This window comes from Lissotriton vulgaris, chromosome 5 (assembly GCF_964263255.1).
Source record: "Lissotriton vulgaris chromosome 5, aLisVul1.2, whole genome shotgun sequence".
Lineage (NCBI taxonomy): Eukaryota > Metazoa > Chordata > Amphibia > Caudata > Salamandridae > Lissotriton > Lissotriton vulgaris.
Window position 1 is genome coordinate 1,504,310,644 of NC_141693.1, and position 15,534 is coordinate 1,504,326,177.

Below are 15,534 nucleotides of genomic sequence, written 5' to 3' on the forward strand. Positions count from 1 at the left end.
AAGTCGACCTACTAAATACACTAGCAGTATTCACGGAAGCGATTGACAACAAATTGGAAGGTTTGATACCTTAATTACAAAAGTACAATCCAGAGTCAACTTGACCCAAACGATATGTTGTTGCTTGCCAATAGTCAACAGCTTGTCTTTGCTTCCCCAGTTCCTCACCTTGGTCCTGACAGGAATCAGGAAATTACCATCAGGTCTGCAAGGCCAACCACATCTTTTATGCTCACATCCAACCAATTTAACCACTCAGAAAGCCAAAGACCAAAGCATAAAGCAAAACAAAAGGATACAAGGTTTCACTAGTAAAAGTTGACAGCTGACCAACGCCCTAGTAGCAGTCCCGTCTCTAGCAAATCAAGCGCCACCCAAGGAGTAGGTATCTTCCAAATAGCCAAACCGGACAATAAGAATCAAATTACGTCAAAAATAGAACCATTGTTTAGGTCCAAGATAACGTAAAGTTCTGACATCAGAGATGCCGGCTTAGGGATGGAAAAAACTAATAAATCCCCTCAAAATCAACACCTGAGCAAAAGGGAAAAAAAGAGACTAAGAAAAAAACGTAATAAGTGCAGTACAGCGATTCAAAATACAACCAATCATCTCCCCCACACCAACAAAGGTTACATACAACTTGGCTCGATCAGCTCTGCAAGTTCTGACAGCAATTCCCCTTTGCCACAACAATCACCTCTACAAACAATAATAGAGCCGATTAGCAAGGCGACACCAGCATCTTCCCACTGTAAAGAACACAAAGATTTACCCGGGCCAGGGGAGAGGTTTCAGCGAAGACTCTACAACCCTTGATCTTAGACAAGCTGGAAAAGGTCACCAAGTTAAAATCACCACCATACACCTCAAAGACTGGACTAGAAGACTCGACAATTCCAATAAACATGGCAAACATACCGAAGGAGAACCAAAATAGGGAAGCCACAGAACAGTATGAGGATGAATTTAGGTCAAGAGATAAGGAGAACTTCCAGATAACACTGTTAAAGAATCTGTATACAACACAAATGGGTAAACACCCTCTCAATGAAGTGGATTACCAACCTCGAGGTGAACATCGACCTACCCCAGACAATGGATAAAACTAACCACATGATCCCCGGCCAGGATTATACTGCAACAAACCAAAAAGCTAAATTGTTATTTATCCTTGAATACTTCACCTAAACACCACCTGACATCTTGAATAGAGTGAACATCCTCAAACGTTTCAAATCCATTTCCGAACTGTGTCATATTGAATCTATCGATATAATTTCAATTGTAAATGTATTGCGATTTATATAGCGCACGTATCACCCGCAGGCATCAAGGCGCTTGCCTTGGGAACCTGTCCTGGTATTCCCCTGTGAGATAACCCCAGCAGGGTATCCACAAGGTGAAAGCCAGGCATCCCGCCGCGAGGGGCCGTAGTGGAGATTAAGCAAGCTATTGCCCAGAGTCGCAGAGTGTGAACCCGTGAGTCGAGTAGGCACCGGAACGAGAATTATCAAGTCCGTGGAATTTTTGAGCCCAAGACACGCTGAGGCGGGGAATTGAACCCTGCTCCATGACCGATCTCAGCTTTCGGGTCTCCCGTCTCTAACCCCTAAGCCACACTTCTCCACTTGAATTTAAATCCATCAGAAGTAACCAACCCACCGAAACCAATGCTAATTACTTTTTTAACAGTAGCAATTAAGGAGCAGGTAATACTAAGGTCTGATCAATTTAATAAATGGGGCATTAAAATAGTTTGTCAAACCGAACCACGGTACCCATTGGTTCTTGCAAAATCCCCGGCCTCACTAGACAAATTCGGGCCACCATCTTTTTCAATACTAAGATCAGCTAAAGGTCTATCCCCCGTAAGGGCTACCCACCCTGAAATAGAGGAGTCCAAAACCACAGTGGTTGATTGGGCATGGCTGCCAGCGGCCCTGGACGTGGGAAACCACGATTGAACTGGTGTTCAACCCGGCCTCTCAGTATGTTCGTGGAACATTAATGGCCTTACCCCCAAAGTTCAATCTCCAGATGTGATAAAGTTTTTAAAACACTATGAGGTTAAACTATTGCAGGAAACATGGTCTTTGGCTAGCCTTCCAATAGAAGAATATTTGGAATATATAACTCTGGCCCAGAGGCTGCACAAGTCTGGCCGACCCAGCGGCAGCCATTCAATCTACGTCGCAGCCAAGTTAAACGTTAATATATTTCAACTCCAAGTTTGATCACCTAATCCAGATTTTGTGTAACCTACAAAGTAATCACGGAAGAATAGCCTGTTTAATATCTGCCGACTACAATACAAACCTTTTTCAAGAACTTCCAGAAGAGTATGATGCACCATGGCCAGATATCTTGGAACAAACAACACCTATCGGTAACAAATATAGCATACTTGGCAAATGCATGGTGCTACAACTCAGCATCCTGGGTTACACAACTCTGAACGGTCGCTTCCCAAAGGATAGTCCACCAAATTGGACAAGAACAAAAGGTTGTACTCATTCCTTTCTAGATTACGCCATTTGCAACAAGGAAATGCTCCCTCTGATTGAGAATTACACAATAGTTGCACGAGGAGACAGTGATCAACGACCTCAAGTGATCACCATGTCATTCCACGTAGCACGGCATGCTGCGACAAGCCGGACAACAAGAGGAATTCGTACAGAGAACCTCAAAAGGTTGAAATGGTCAGATCCTATTATACCAACAATAATGATTAAATGCAGAGCACTGCAAGGTTTGATGAAATCCCGCTCACTACATCATGAAAATTCTTCTCCCGGGAACTGCTTAAAAACTTCCCATGCACCACACGAAAAACCAAAAAAAGTAATTCAACAATAACAACTGCAGAAATTAAGAAATTAAAATCATTGCGCAACTGTGCGCTAAGACAAGCACGTAGGCACCCAGGGGAAGATCACTTATTTAATACATATAAGCAAGCTCAAAAAGCATTTCAACAAGCAATATTGTTAGAGAATAATAGGCTCTCCGAGCAGTTCTGGCTAAAACTGATACATGCAAGCTAAAACCATAACCCAAAATCTTTTTGGTCGCTTGTTAACTCGAAAACACACAACCAAGGAGGACAAAGCAGTGCGAACATCCCGGAAGTCGAATGGGTATCCTTTCTAATGCCAAAACAAAACGGATACTACTGGTCTGACAACAAAGTAAAATACGGCCAAAAAAGAGAGACTATAGTATCCTTTCTAATGACCCACTTTGAAAAACCAGAAAAGGTAGAGGGTCCATCGGCCCAAACCTCCAACTTTGGCCCCTCAACTGAACTCACGCCAATCACTAGGTATAATACATGTTGGGACACCTGAGGAACACGCTGAATTGAACATAAGGATGCCATCGGTAACCAACACTGAATTGTTGCTCTAGCATGAAGAATCGCCCCAATGGGTACCCACAATACTGGAAACTCTAACGAAAAGAACAACACAAATTATAACCGTGGGCCACTCAGACGGAGCTCCCGGGCTAAATGGTCTACCCCAGGCTCTGTACAAACAGGACACGGACTTTTGGGCTAAACAATTGGTACAATTGGTGTGGCTCACTGGTTATAGGCAGCAGCAGAGGACGGCCCGGGACCAGGGTTCAATTCCCAACGCGGCAGGGTCGTGGACCACGGGCGGCAGGGTCGTGGACCAGGGTCAGCGGACTCAATAATTCTCACCTCGGTGCCTACTCTAACCAGAGATCACACTCTGCAACTCTGGGCATTAGCTTGCCTCATCTCCACAACGGTCCCCCACATACGCCGGGGATGCCTGGTTTCACCTTGGAGATACCCAGTAGGGACCATCTCACAGGGAAAGTCAGGACGGGTTCCTCAGCGGTCTATTGCGCAGAGATACTCCTTCGGGAGTCGATTCTAGCGCGTTAGAAACCCGCAATTAATTTACTTACTGCTGGACTAATCAGGTCTTACAGGAATCTTGGCGTGCGCCATTATACATCCAATTTAAAAAGCGGCAAGAGATCAGATCTCAAAAACTACAGGATGATTTCTCTATTGGATGTGGATCTTGGGCCACCAAATAACATCTTATACCCTTTAACCAGACAGGATTTGTGCCAAAATCAGGTACCATAACCAACCTGCTTGTAATATCTGTCCTGTTGGATAAAGCGGCGACATCAGGAATACTAATGCATGGCTGTTTTGTTGATTTCAAGGCCACTTTCGAACGCGTGCCCAGACGCCAACTATGGCTCAAACTGCGGAAATGGGGGTTTCCACCTGTTCTTTTACAAGCCATAATTGAGCTATACACTAATACATGGATCTGTATAAACTTGGAGATGGATCCTATATCGCCAGAAAAATACAAACATCACATGGAGTAAAACAAGGTTGTGTGCTGGAGCCCCTCTTTTTTAATCTCTTCATTTCCGACTCGTCGGAGTTAACTCGACGAAGTCAACTCTCATCCTCCAAAACTTGCTGTTTTTTATCAACTATTAACTCTATGGATCTTCAAATAAAGAAAATGGAAATATGAACTTTTTCTGCTCCTTTGTCTTGTCCAAAAATTGAGATCACAGGATATGTAGAGATCAAGTGCTGTTGATACTACGAGACTTATTAGTCTTTCTTATACATGTGTTCTAGCAATGTGCAGGGGCTGTGGGAGCAGTAAGGAAACAATTGAGCACGTGGTATATGCCTTTGCCCCGCACTTCTTAATGATCGAAAGATTTTGCTGAAGGGCGAATGGACTAAACTCCGCATTCACACTTGTCGACAAGCTATTCTTGCATTTTTGAATCCGTACAATTCATTGCTTATTGTCAGGTTCACCAAGTTTGTCACAAGAGTAGCAAAAAGACTTATAAACTGCGGGAGCCAGTAAGCTAACAACTGTTAATTCATAACTGGGAGACTTAAGCCCGATGTCGTTTTGTCGCTCTATTTACTCCATTGTACTATTTGACAGCGGTCGAATATGGCATTTTGCACATTGTTTACTTAATGTCCTCTGTCTTGTGTAATACTGGAATTTTTAATTATTATATGTAGGGGTTCGACTTATTTACACTATTAGGGGTTTAGCTATCAGCTTTTTAACAATGACTAATGTCTTGTCCTATGGCCTTCGTCGACGTCAAAACTAGGACGGATCACCACGTCTCTCAACTGTTTCTTAAAAAAGGGCCAATTGTCTAGATGAAGTTTACATTTTAACAGCATGAACAAATATAGATTATTAGGTTTTCAAGCAATTATTTATTGTTGAACTTCACACACTTCTATTACTTTCCATTTGCTTGCGACGCTATTAACGTATTAAATGGCCGCATTTAGGTGGCGTATAAAAAAGCACGAGGAAATAATGTAAGCAAAGACACAGGAGTTTAGTTAATGCTTACCCTATGTGGAAATATTTTAGCAATCGTCTGATATACTTTTTTTTACTGATACACGCCCATTATTGTAATGATTTTTACTAATCAAACAATAAAGTATTCACCTGCTTTCCAGACAGGCCGTGATGTAAGTCTTTTGTACGCAAGAGAGGGTTTCTTTGCCCCCTGCGTTCACATACTCTCTTTGTCTACAAATGGCGTCTCTTCATCACGGTCAGGCAAGACGTGCTGCTGGGTGCTAAAAGCAAGTGTCAAGACATCTGATCCCCATTTTCTCAGCACGCACGTTCGTTCTATAATGGATATTTAAAGTTCTGCTGCTCCCTCCTGCTTTTGATTGCACTACGGTAGCAACTTTTACCTTGCAGGGACAGAGCCAATCCCAGGTCATGGGTGAAGGCCTCCTAGTGGGGGTCTAAGCTGGTCACCCTTACAGCCCGACTCCCACCTGCAGAGTCAGGCTCCCTGGCTATAACAACAGACACTGTCTTTAGCTTACCAGGTGGGACCTGGGGCATTGCAGGAGTCTCCCCTCATTGGTTCTCCCTCACAGGTGAGTAGCAGGCTGTGCTATTGATCAGCACACGTGTCACTGCCACAGACCTAGTAATCATTGTTCTCAGAAGGGGAAGGCGACCCCCTGAATGCAGCATTAATGAGTCACGCAACTGTACCCCCCCCCCCCCCCCCTTCCCCTCCCCCTGTCCTTAAGTGCGAATTCCTGAAGGGGCTCTGCCCAGCCGCCTCCTGCCACCAAGCACCTTCAATCCCCCAGCTCTACTCATTTAAATTAAAGAAAAGCTGCGATCTGATTTTGGGCGCAGTGCGGCGGCCCGTCCTGTGGCTGCGTGTGGCACATGGGGGGCTTGGGGGTGGGGGGGTAAGCCGACCGTAGGGAGGTTCCCCCCCCCCCCCGGCGATTTAGGAGGGCTGCGGGGGGGGGGTGTTGGGGTTACCCTGCAGAACCTTCCAGAACGTTTGGGCTTTTTTGGTAGGTTTTGGTAGGACCTGCTATTTAGGTCCCTGACTCCTCCTCCCAGTCACCATTTTAGGTTTGGTGACCTGGTGGCTGGGAGGTTTTGATAGTTTTGAGAATTTTTTTTTGATTAAGGGTATTTGTCAGTAGTTTAATCTTGTCATTTGTGCTAGCTTTTCACTACCGCTTTTGTCATGGAGGATTTTCGTGTTCTAGAAGTGATGTGTTTGCTCTCTCAGGCTGGTCGTTTGGATTTATTGGTCGGAGGGGGGCCGGCGCGTCCCCAGCGTCAGGCCTCTGCTAGGGTGGCTGCAGTGGTTGCGGCGTGTTCGTCGGCGAAGAAGTGCCGGGTGGGTCAGGTGAGTTAACGGGGCCGGTCTCGCACGAGGAAGCCGGCCCCTTGTGATGCAGCGCGCGTTGTTGCGGAGGGTGGAGAGGGTTTTGTTGGGACTCGCGTGCCTTTGCGTGTTGCTGTGGAGGCGGTGCGTCCACTTGGTATGTCGGTTACGGAGCGGTCCGGACCCGCGTCTTTATCAGCCACGTCGGGCTCTAAACAGGGGGGGGGGGGGGCGGAGAGAAAGCAAGAAGCGCTCCGCCTCCGATCCTGTGAACGAGCGCATTTCTGGGCCGGTTTCAGATTCTGTTCCACGTGGGCCACGCAGAGGGTCCTTACAGCTGGGTGATGCACAGGGCTTATGGCAGGGGTGTCTGCAGCCATCGGACATTTTGTCAAATCCTGTGGGGCGCATTGTAGCTGTCACTCAGTTTGTTGGAGTCAGTGGTAGTGGTGGTCAAGTGACAGGTGAGGCAGAGGGACAGGGAGGGCTTGAATTTCAAGGCGGTAGGGTTCCTTCTGGTTCTGATGCAAGGATTGCGCAGTATATTGATGAGGGGAATGTTGGCAGTCCTTTATTGTTTTCCACTCCTGCTTCTCAGGGGGTTGCATTATCTGTGGTGGGGAGTTCCAGGGGTGAAGGGGAGTGGGCACAAATGGGTGAAGGGAAGTTCTACTTCTGGGGTCGTTTTTGAGGCAGAGAGTATGACATCTGGGGCTGTTGGGTCATTTTTAAGTGTACAGCCGGGTTTACAAAGTTTGCATGGTGGTGCTCATCAGTTGGCTCCTGGTACTTTCTCTGTTCATGGCAGCGGTGTGGGACAGTTTGGTGGTTTTTGCTCTCAAGGGTTGCACATTTCCAGTGGAGAGGGGGATGGGCATTTCATGAGAACAAGTGGTGCCAACAAGTCATGTTTTTTTCTTCAGGGCGAGGGTAGGGTGGGGATGGGAAGTTCAGAAGTTGCTAGTTCTTCTGGGGCTTGGCAGGATGTGGTTGAGGTTCCCTTTGACGAGGTGGTGCCTGGTACATTTTCACAGTATGGTAAAGGTTTGGGGCAGGTAGGTGGTGTTTTATCTAAGGGGTCTTCCAGGTCTGTGCCTCATTGGTCGGAAGGTGCGGGTGGCCCCCATTTCGAGGCGCGTCACTCTGGTTGGGAGCGTTTTGGCCATGTGTGTGTGGAGCAGAGTGGACTACAGAGGGAGGATGAGGACCAGGGGGTGTTGGGGGGGTGTTTACGTCGAGGTCCCTCAGCGTTTTCCGATACTAGATTGGATTGGAGTGAGGATGAAGATGTAGTAGGTGATTCTCCGGTGAGGGAGGTGCCTTCGAGGAGTATCGGTAGGGGATTGTCTCTTGATAGGTTGCAGGGGAGGTCAGTTGGTAATGTTGTATTGCAACGGCCAGGGTCTGGTGCAGGTATGATGATTAGGGATCCCAGCACACGAGTCCAAACTATTTCTTTTCAGGAAGGAGATCGGTGCGGTGGTCCAGACTCGGTAGGGGTGGGTGGCCCAGCCCAGATTCGCCGAGGCGAAGTGACAAGAGCACCTAGCGCGGCCCTCTCTGTTCCACCGAGGGAGCCCATCGCGGTCAGCACACGAAGGTCTGGCGCGATCTCGCTGAACCCGCCGAATAGCAGGTCTAGGTGGTCAACCTTATCGTCGGCTATGTAGCGACAGAGTCAACGCACGGGGAGGTACAGGCAGGTACAGTCTGCTCCCCCTCCAGGAGGATATTCTAATCAGTCTATGAGTAAGGTTGCTGTTGAAGGGTTGGGTAAGACCCGAAGTGTTACTTTCCCTCCTGAGATGGAGGCGGTGGTGTTAGACTACGATGAAGAGAGTCCGGAAGAAGGTGAATTGCGTGAGGTGGTTGGGGGGGAGCCCTCTAATGTGTCTCGTAGTATTTTTCAGCATCCAAGAGTAACACAGCCAGTTCAGGAGAAGCGAGAGCGCGGCCCATCAGTCAGGGCTCCTCGAGGACAGCCTGCGTTTGATGTTTCAGCACCACGGGCGGAATCTGTGAGAGCTGTTTCTCTGTTGCCAGGTGAGGTGCCAGTTACACAGGCCAAACCTACAATGGTGTCTGTGGGGACTGCAGTGGGTGGTGTTGCTGGGATAGAGGAAGGGAGGTTGTTGAAAGGGAGGTATGTGAAAGACACTGCTGTGGGCACGGATGAAGTTCTGGGGTCTGCAGGGGGCAAGGTGGAAAGTAGTACTAATACTGAGGCTGCTGGAGGCATTAAGGAGCCTCTTGACAGCAAGGAGTTGAAGATTAAAAAATTGCCCTACATGGGTGTTACGAAACCTTTGGGCGCTCATTTAATGTTGTCTAAAAAGGAGCGCATTTGGAAGGGTGAGTATGTTGAAATACTGAAACTCTTTCACCGTGAAGTACGTTCTAAGGAGGGTTCTAAGGAAGAGGAGTATGAGCTTGCAAAACATCCAAGAGTTCCGTTAACCATTGAGAATTGGACGGTGGCTTTTCTTATATATGCAAGTGTTTACTGTGAAAAGTTTCCAGAGCGCAGCGTGTCTATTTTTAAATACATGGATGTCATTCGGAAGGCACAATTGACTGGAGGAGGGTACGCTTGGGCCCAATATAATGAGGAATTTAGAGCTAGGATGGCATGGGATCCAGAGGCAAAGTGGGGGGAATTGGATACAGATTTATGGCAGCATACGTTGGGGGCTGCCGCAGGGGGTAAGACAATTTTTACGGCCAGTGGTCTACCCCTAATTTACCAGCCCTTTCAGGGCAAGCCCACCGGTGGTGGGGTGGGGAGTGCTTCCAATACACAGTCAGGGAGTGGTACGTGTTGGGAATTTAACAAGGGGTTGTGTAGCAGAGAATATTGCAAGTATAGGCATGAATGCTCCGGCTGTGGTAGACGACAACCCTTGGTTAGATGTTGGGGTAACAAACCAGCGGTTGGCCAGCAAGGGAATCAGTCAGGTGCAGGAGGTTCTGGGACGTCCCAACATTTTCAAGGGGGTCGGGGAGGTGGAGGTGCACAGGGTACTGGGCCCAAGGGCTCATACGTCAGTTAAGCTGACACAGTTACAGCTTGCCCTTCAGGAGTATGAAGATGAAGGTGTTAAACAGAGACTGCTGGAGGGATTTCAATTTGGTTTTCATTTGGGCTATTTGGGACCAAGGCAGAGACGTTGGGCTGACAATTTGAAGTCAGAATCTGAACATAGTGCGGTGGTGCAAGAAAAATTGAATGACGAGGTACATGAAGGAAGGATGGCAGGCCCTTTTCATGACTGGCCGATCCGTAACTTGATAATTTCACCTATTGGAGTGGTCCCTAAAAAAGAGTTGGGGCAATTCCGACTTATTCAGCATTTATCATGTCCGGAGGGGTCATCTGTGAATGATTTTATTGATACAGCTATGGCTTCGGTTTCATATTTCTCAGTTGACGTAGCCATGTCACTTGTTGTGACCGCGGGCGCAGCTGCTGAGATGGCTAAGTGTGACATTGAGTCTGCTTTCCGGCTGCTTCCAGTCCATCCTGATGATTGGAGTCTTCTGGGTATCCATTTTGAAGGGAAATGGTACGTGGACAAAGCATTGCCGATGGGTTGCTCCATGTCATGTGCGCTTTTTGAATGTTTTAGCACCTTTTTGCAGTGGCATTTCACACACCATTCTGGTCATTCCCTGGTAACGCACTATTTAGATGATTTCTTTTTTGTGGGTTCCCCGGGCTCCGCGGAGTGCCATGCAGCTCTGAACACTTTCCAAGGGCTCATAGAGGATTTGGGGGTGCCTTTGGCTCCCGAGAAAACAATGGGTCCTGCCACAGTCTTGACAATTTTTGGGGATTGAAATCGATTCAGTGGCAATGCGGGCTCGCTTGCCAGAAGACAAAAAAGTAAAGATGCTGGAGTTGTTGGGTGTCATGTTGACAAAGCGGAAGGTGTTTGTGAAAGAAATTCAAGTCCTTTGGGGTCACCTCAATTTCGCGTGCAGGGTGGTGAGAGTGGGGAGGACTTTTTGTCGTAGACTGGGCAGGGCCCTGGCGGGACAACATTTGCCTCACCACCGCGTACGCCTGTCAGCGGGTGTCAAAGAAGATTTGCGAATGTGGGAATTTTTTCTCAATTCCTTTAATGGTGTGCCTTTGGTGAGAGATGTTGATTTCCAGTGGTATGTGCAAATGTTTTCGGATGCTGCAGGCAGTGAAGGTTTTGGACTGTACTGGGATGGGAAGTGGTGTGCGGAACACTGGCCTGAGGACTGGTTGAATGGTGGTCAGAGTATAACTTTTTTGGAGCTTTTCCCTTTGCTTGTAGCCTTGACTCTTTGGGGGGAGGATTTGGCGCATAAAAAAGTCCTTTTCCGAGTTGACAACATGGCTGTGGTAGAGATTGTGAATTGGCAATCTGCCAGAGATGAACAGGTATTGAAACTCATGAGAGTCTTTGTGCTGGGCTGCTTGAAGCATGACATTAACTTTCGCGCTTTGCACATCCCTGGTGTGGACAATGACATAGCGGATGCTTTGTCTCGTTCGCAGTGGGAGAGATTCCGTGGACTGGCCAGGGAAACGGACAGATTACCGACCCCGATGCCGACACATCTGTGGCACATAGGCAACGTCGCGTCTTACAACTGGTGATAGGTTCTTTATCTGTGTCTACGCGTTCTGCTTATTCTTTGGCCTAGAAGGAGTTTCTGGAATCTGGAGCCTGTAGGCGTGAGGAGGTTTGGCGTCGGTCGGAGGATGTAGTTAAATTCATCTTGGACCTCATGGACAAGGGCCTGTCAAGAGTGACTATTTCAGGCAAATTGGCGGGCGTTTCATTCATGGGAAAATTGTTTTGGGGTTATTCCCCCTTGGCTGGTGAGATTGGCAGGAGAAGGCTTGAGGGCTGGGCCAGAGAGCAGGGCAGTAGTAGAAGGCTGCGGGCCCCACTATCTTGGCAGATACTTGCGCGCTTATTGGCGATTTTGCCCTCTGTTGGTACAGATGACTTTGAGGCTTGTTTGTTTGCTATGTTAATGGCATTTATGTTCTTTGGTGCATTTCGGGTGTCTGAGTTGCTGGGTTCTAAATCCAAGGGAGGGATTTGTTGGCGAGATGTTTTTTGCTCAGAGGAGGGTGTGCATGTGTGGCTGGCTAGTTCTAAAACTGATCAGAAGAAGTTGGGTAAAGGAGTGTGGTTGGAGGCGAGTTCCCCCAGAGTTGCATGTCCATTGCAGTTGGCTCGTCGCTGGCGTTCTTTATCTGACGGTGGTGATGATGACCCTGTTTTTCAGCATATTAATAAAGCTCCTGTTACAGCCTATCAATTTCGCATGGTTTTGCGTAAGGCTTTACAGCGCATTGGTTTGGATGGGGAGCTATATGGCACGCACTCTTTTAGGATCGGCGCTGCGACTGAAGCGTTTAATAGGGGTTGGTCGAAGGGGGACAACATGAGGTTGGGGCGCCGGTCATCAAAATGCTTTCAGCGATACGTGAGAGATGATGCAGAGGAGGCGCATGCGTCATCTTCCTTTACATGAGTATTTACTGTTTTTTCTTTTTCAGGTTCAGTTGCTGGGCCCCGATCTCAAGTGGTGACTGTTTGGATTGTGGGGCACTCGTTCGTTAAATGGGCCCGGATTCAAGCGGCCCAAAGTTATTTTGATGAAGCGTTGGGTTTTAATGTCAGAATGTTTAATATTGTTTGGAAAGGTAAAGGTGGAATGCTCTGGAGGGAACTGATTCCATGTCTCAACAGCGGTATGGTTGGGGGTTGCTGCCCGGATATTTTAGTGATCCATTTGGGTGAGAATGACCTTTGTGCTACTAAGGGTGTTGTTCTATTGCGGGCCATCAAGAAAGATTTGGCGCTTATTAAGGAGCATTGGGCTGGTTGCCACGTTTTCTGGACGGAATTGGTTCCACGTAGGATTTGGAGAGGAGCAGTGAATCCTAGGGCGGTTGATCGAGCCAGAAAGAAGGTGAATGGTGAGGTTTCTAGATTTTGCCGTCAGCAGGGTTTTGGGAGAGTGTCTCATAGAGAGATACATTTTGAGTCCGTAAAGTTCTTCAGGGATGATGGGGTTCATCTTTCCAGAGTAGTTATGGATTTGTATTTGTTGGAGTTACGAGAAGTTTTAGCGAGGTCTTCGACTATGCAGCGATGAGTTTTGCAGGTTTTCCTTCTCCTTTTTTCCTACTGGGGGGCAGGAAGGGGGGGGGTAGTTCCCCCCCCCCCACCTTCCTGGGTGGCGGGGTCTAGTAGTTTCAGGTCTGTTTTGTGTCAGATTTTGGTGATTAATGGTCAGGTTTGTTTTATCGTCAGGGAAAGGATGAGTTGGTCATTGGTTGACCGTTTAGACGTTTTGGGGGGGTTTTGACAGGGGTGAAGGGTCAGGCAGGTGATTGGTTATGGAGGGCCTGGTATTCATAATGTTATTGGGGTTGTTGATGACGTAATGTTTTATAGGATGACGTATGTTTTATAATGATGACGTCAGGTTTTATAATGATGACGTAATGTTTATATGATGATGTAATGTTTTATAATGTTGATTGTAATGTTTGAAATGTTGTATTGTATGGGTGGGGGAGGGGCCATGACATTTTAGGGGAAGGGGTGGGGGGCGGGGTTTAGGTTTGTTTATTTATTTAGTGAGGTTTAGTTTTGGAAGGCTTTGCCAAGGTTTATTAATTTGTAATGTGCACCTCTTCCTAATAAAGCGGCCTTTTCCACATTCAAGTCTTTATGGTCTGCTTTAACCCCCCTCCTCACCCTCCCTCCCAAGGGGACATGGGGGGGGCAGCCGACCATAGGGAGGTCCCCCCCCCGGCGATTTGGGAGGGCTGCGGGGGGGGGGGGGTGGGGTTACCCTGCTGAACCTTCCAGAACGTTTGGGCTTTTTTGGTAGGTTTTGGTAGGACCTGCTATTTAGGTCCCTGACTCCTCCTCCCAGCCACCATTTTAGGTTTGGTGACCTGGTGGCTGGGAGGTTTTGATAGTTTTGAGAATTTTTTCCCTCCCTCCCTCCCTATATACATTTTTTTCCTTTAGTGCAGATTTCTTTTTACAGATTTTATATTTCTCCCCTCTCCTCTTTTTTGCCTTTTTTGCCCCTTTTTTTCCCCCTTCATCTGTAGGGCCTTTTTCTTTGGAGCAGGTATGCAGGGGATTCTTTCTGTTGTACTTGTCGCTTGGAACAGGTGCTGTGCGGGGTCTAGTTGTTTCAGGTCTGTTTTGTGTGAGATTTTGGTGATTAATGGTCAGGTTTGTTTTATTGTCAGGGAAAGGATGAGTTGGTCATTGGTTGACCGTTTAGACGTTTTGGGGGGGTTTTGACAGGGGTAAAGGGTCAGGCAGGTGATTGGTTATGGAGGGCCTGGTATTCATAATGTTATTGGGTTTGTTGATGACGTAATGTTTTATAGGATGACGTATGTTTTATAATGATGACGTCAGGTTTTATAATGATGACGTAATGTTTATATGATGATGTAATGTTTCATAATGTTGATTGTAATGTTTGAAATGTTGTATTGTATGGGTGAGGAGGGGCCATGAAATTTTAGGGGAAGGGGTGGGTTTAGGTTTATTTATTTATTTATTTAGTGAGGTTTAGTTTTGGAAGGCTTTGCCAAGGTTTATTAATTTGTCATGTGCACCTGTTCCTAATAAAGCAGCCTTTTCCAAATTCAAGTCTTTATGGTCTGCTTTAACCCCCCCCCTCGCCCTCCCTCCCAATGTGAAAGTTGCAAAGTTACCCCAAAAAACAGCTGCCATTGAGAGAATAAAGTGTAGCACAGCGCCAGGGTTGCCGACTTTGAGCGGGGATTTAGGGTTGGAACCTTGGTGTCGGCTCAACGACCTGCGATTCTTTCCAAATGATGTAATTGCGCAGCTCTACTCATGTATCGGATTATGGGCGCTCTGCGGCGGCCTGTTGTGAAAGCTAAAAGAAGTTATGGGATAGGGCGCCAAACTAAACTGTTGCACCAGGCGCCGCCAGTCCTGTGCTTGAACCGTGGCACAGTGAAAGGCACCACACCAGTACTCCTTCGGCAATTGAAAGACTGTGTGCCTTCATGGTGGTTCCCCCACTTCCCCACTTCCCTCTGACCAAGTAGCCCCAAACACCTCAGATTGCGAACAGTAACACACGCGCACACAGCAGTGCAACTCACCCCCTTGCTGTTTATCAACGAAGGTGCTAGGATTGTATACCCTAAGTAACTTGATGCCATAGAACTTACGTTATTGTACAGGTTTATTTAATATAATATAAATTGCATTCCTTTTTTGTAAAAGAATAACATTGCTTGGACAATCTGTTTGCAGTGATAGCTGTACTAACTTATAAAGACGTTCTAACCGCACACCAACCTCCAAGAGTAAGCACTGGCTGTTCGACCCACTACCTCCTGAAAATCAAAGCCGTATAGAAGCCCCCTGGGATTTCAATGAGCATGCACTATTTTTTCGTGCCAAGGACAGTGGCAACACTTGTTACAAGGAGTGTCATACTGTCCTGCGGTCGTGCAGGCCTGGAAAACTGATTGGATAATGTTTTATACCTGCATGGCTAATACTCTGAATTTAATAAGGCTGCAAACAGGCACAGACTCCCCAACCTTGAGGCTGTAATCTGCCTGTCGGCTATTAGTATCACAGCGGGATGAAGGTAAATCCCATTAAGTGCATAATTATCCTTGGAGTCTGATCCAGAAACCTGGACAAAAGACTGGTAGTTGAACGCTGATTCTTACTCGCAACCAAATTCAAAAACCTAGATACCCCTATTATACTCAAAATACTTTAATGAAAGTCCTCTTACTTG

The 15,534-nt window shown here is 47.1% G+C and overlaps 1 protein-coding gene across 1 annotated transcript in view; it reads right to left on the reverse strand.

The window, feature by feature from the left end:
• PRICKLE4 (prickle planar cell polarity protein 4) overlaps positions 1 to 15,534 on the reverse strand; it is a 180,256-nt gene that overhangs the window by 120,693 nt on the left and 44,029 nt on the right. The window lies entirely within an intron of this gene.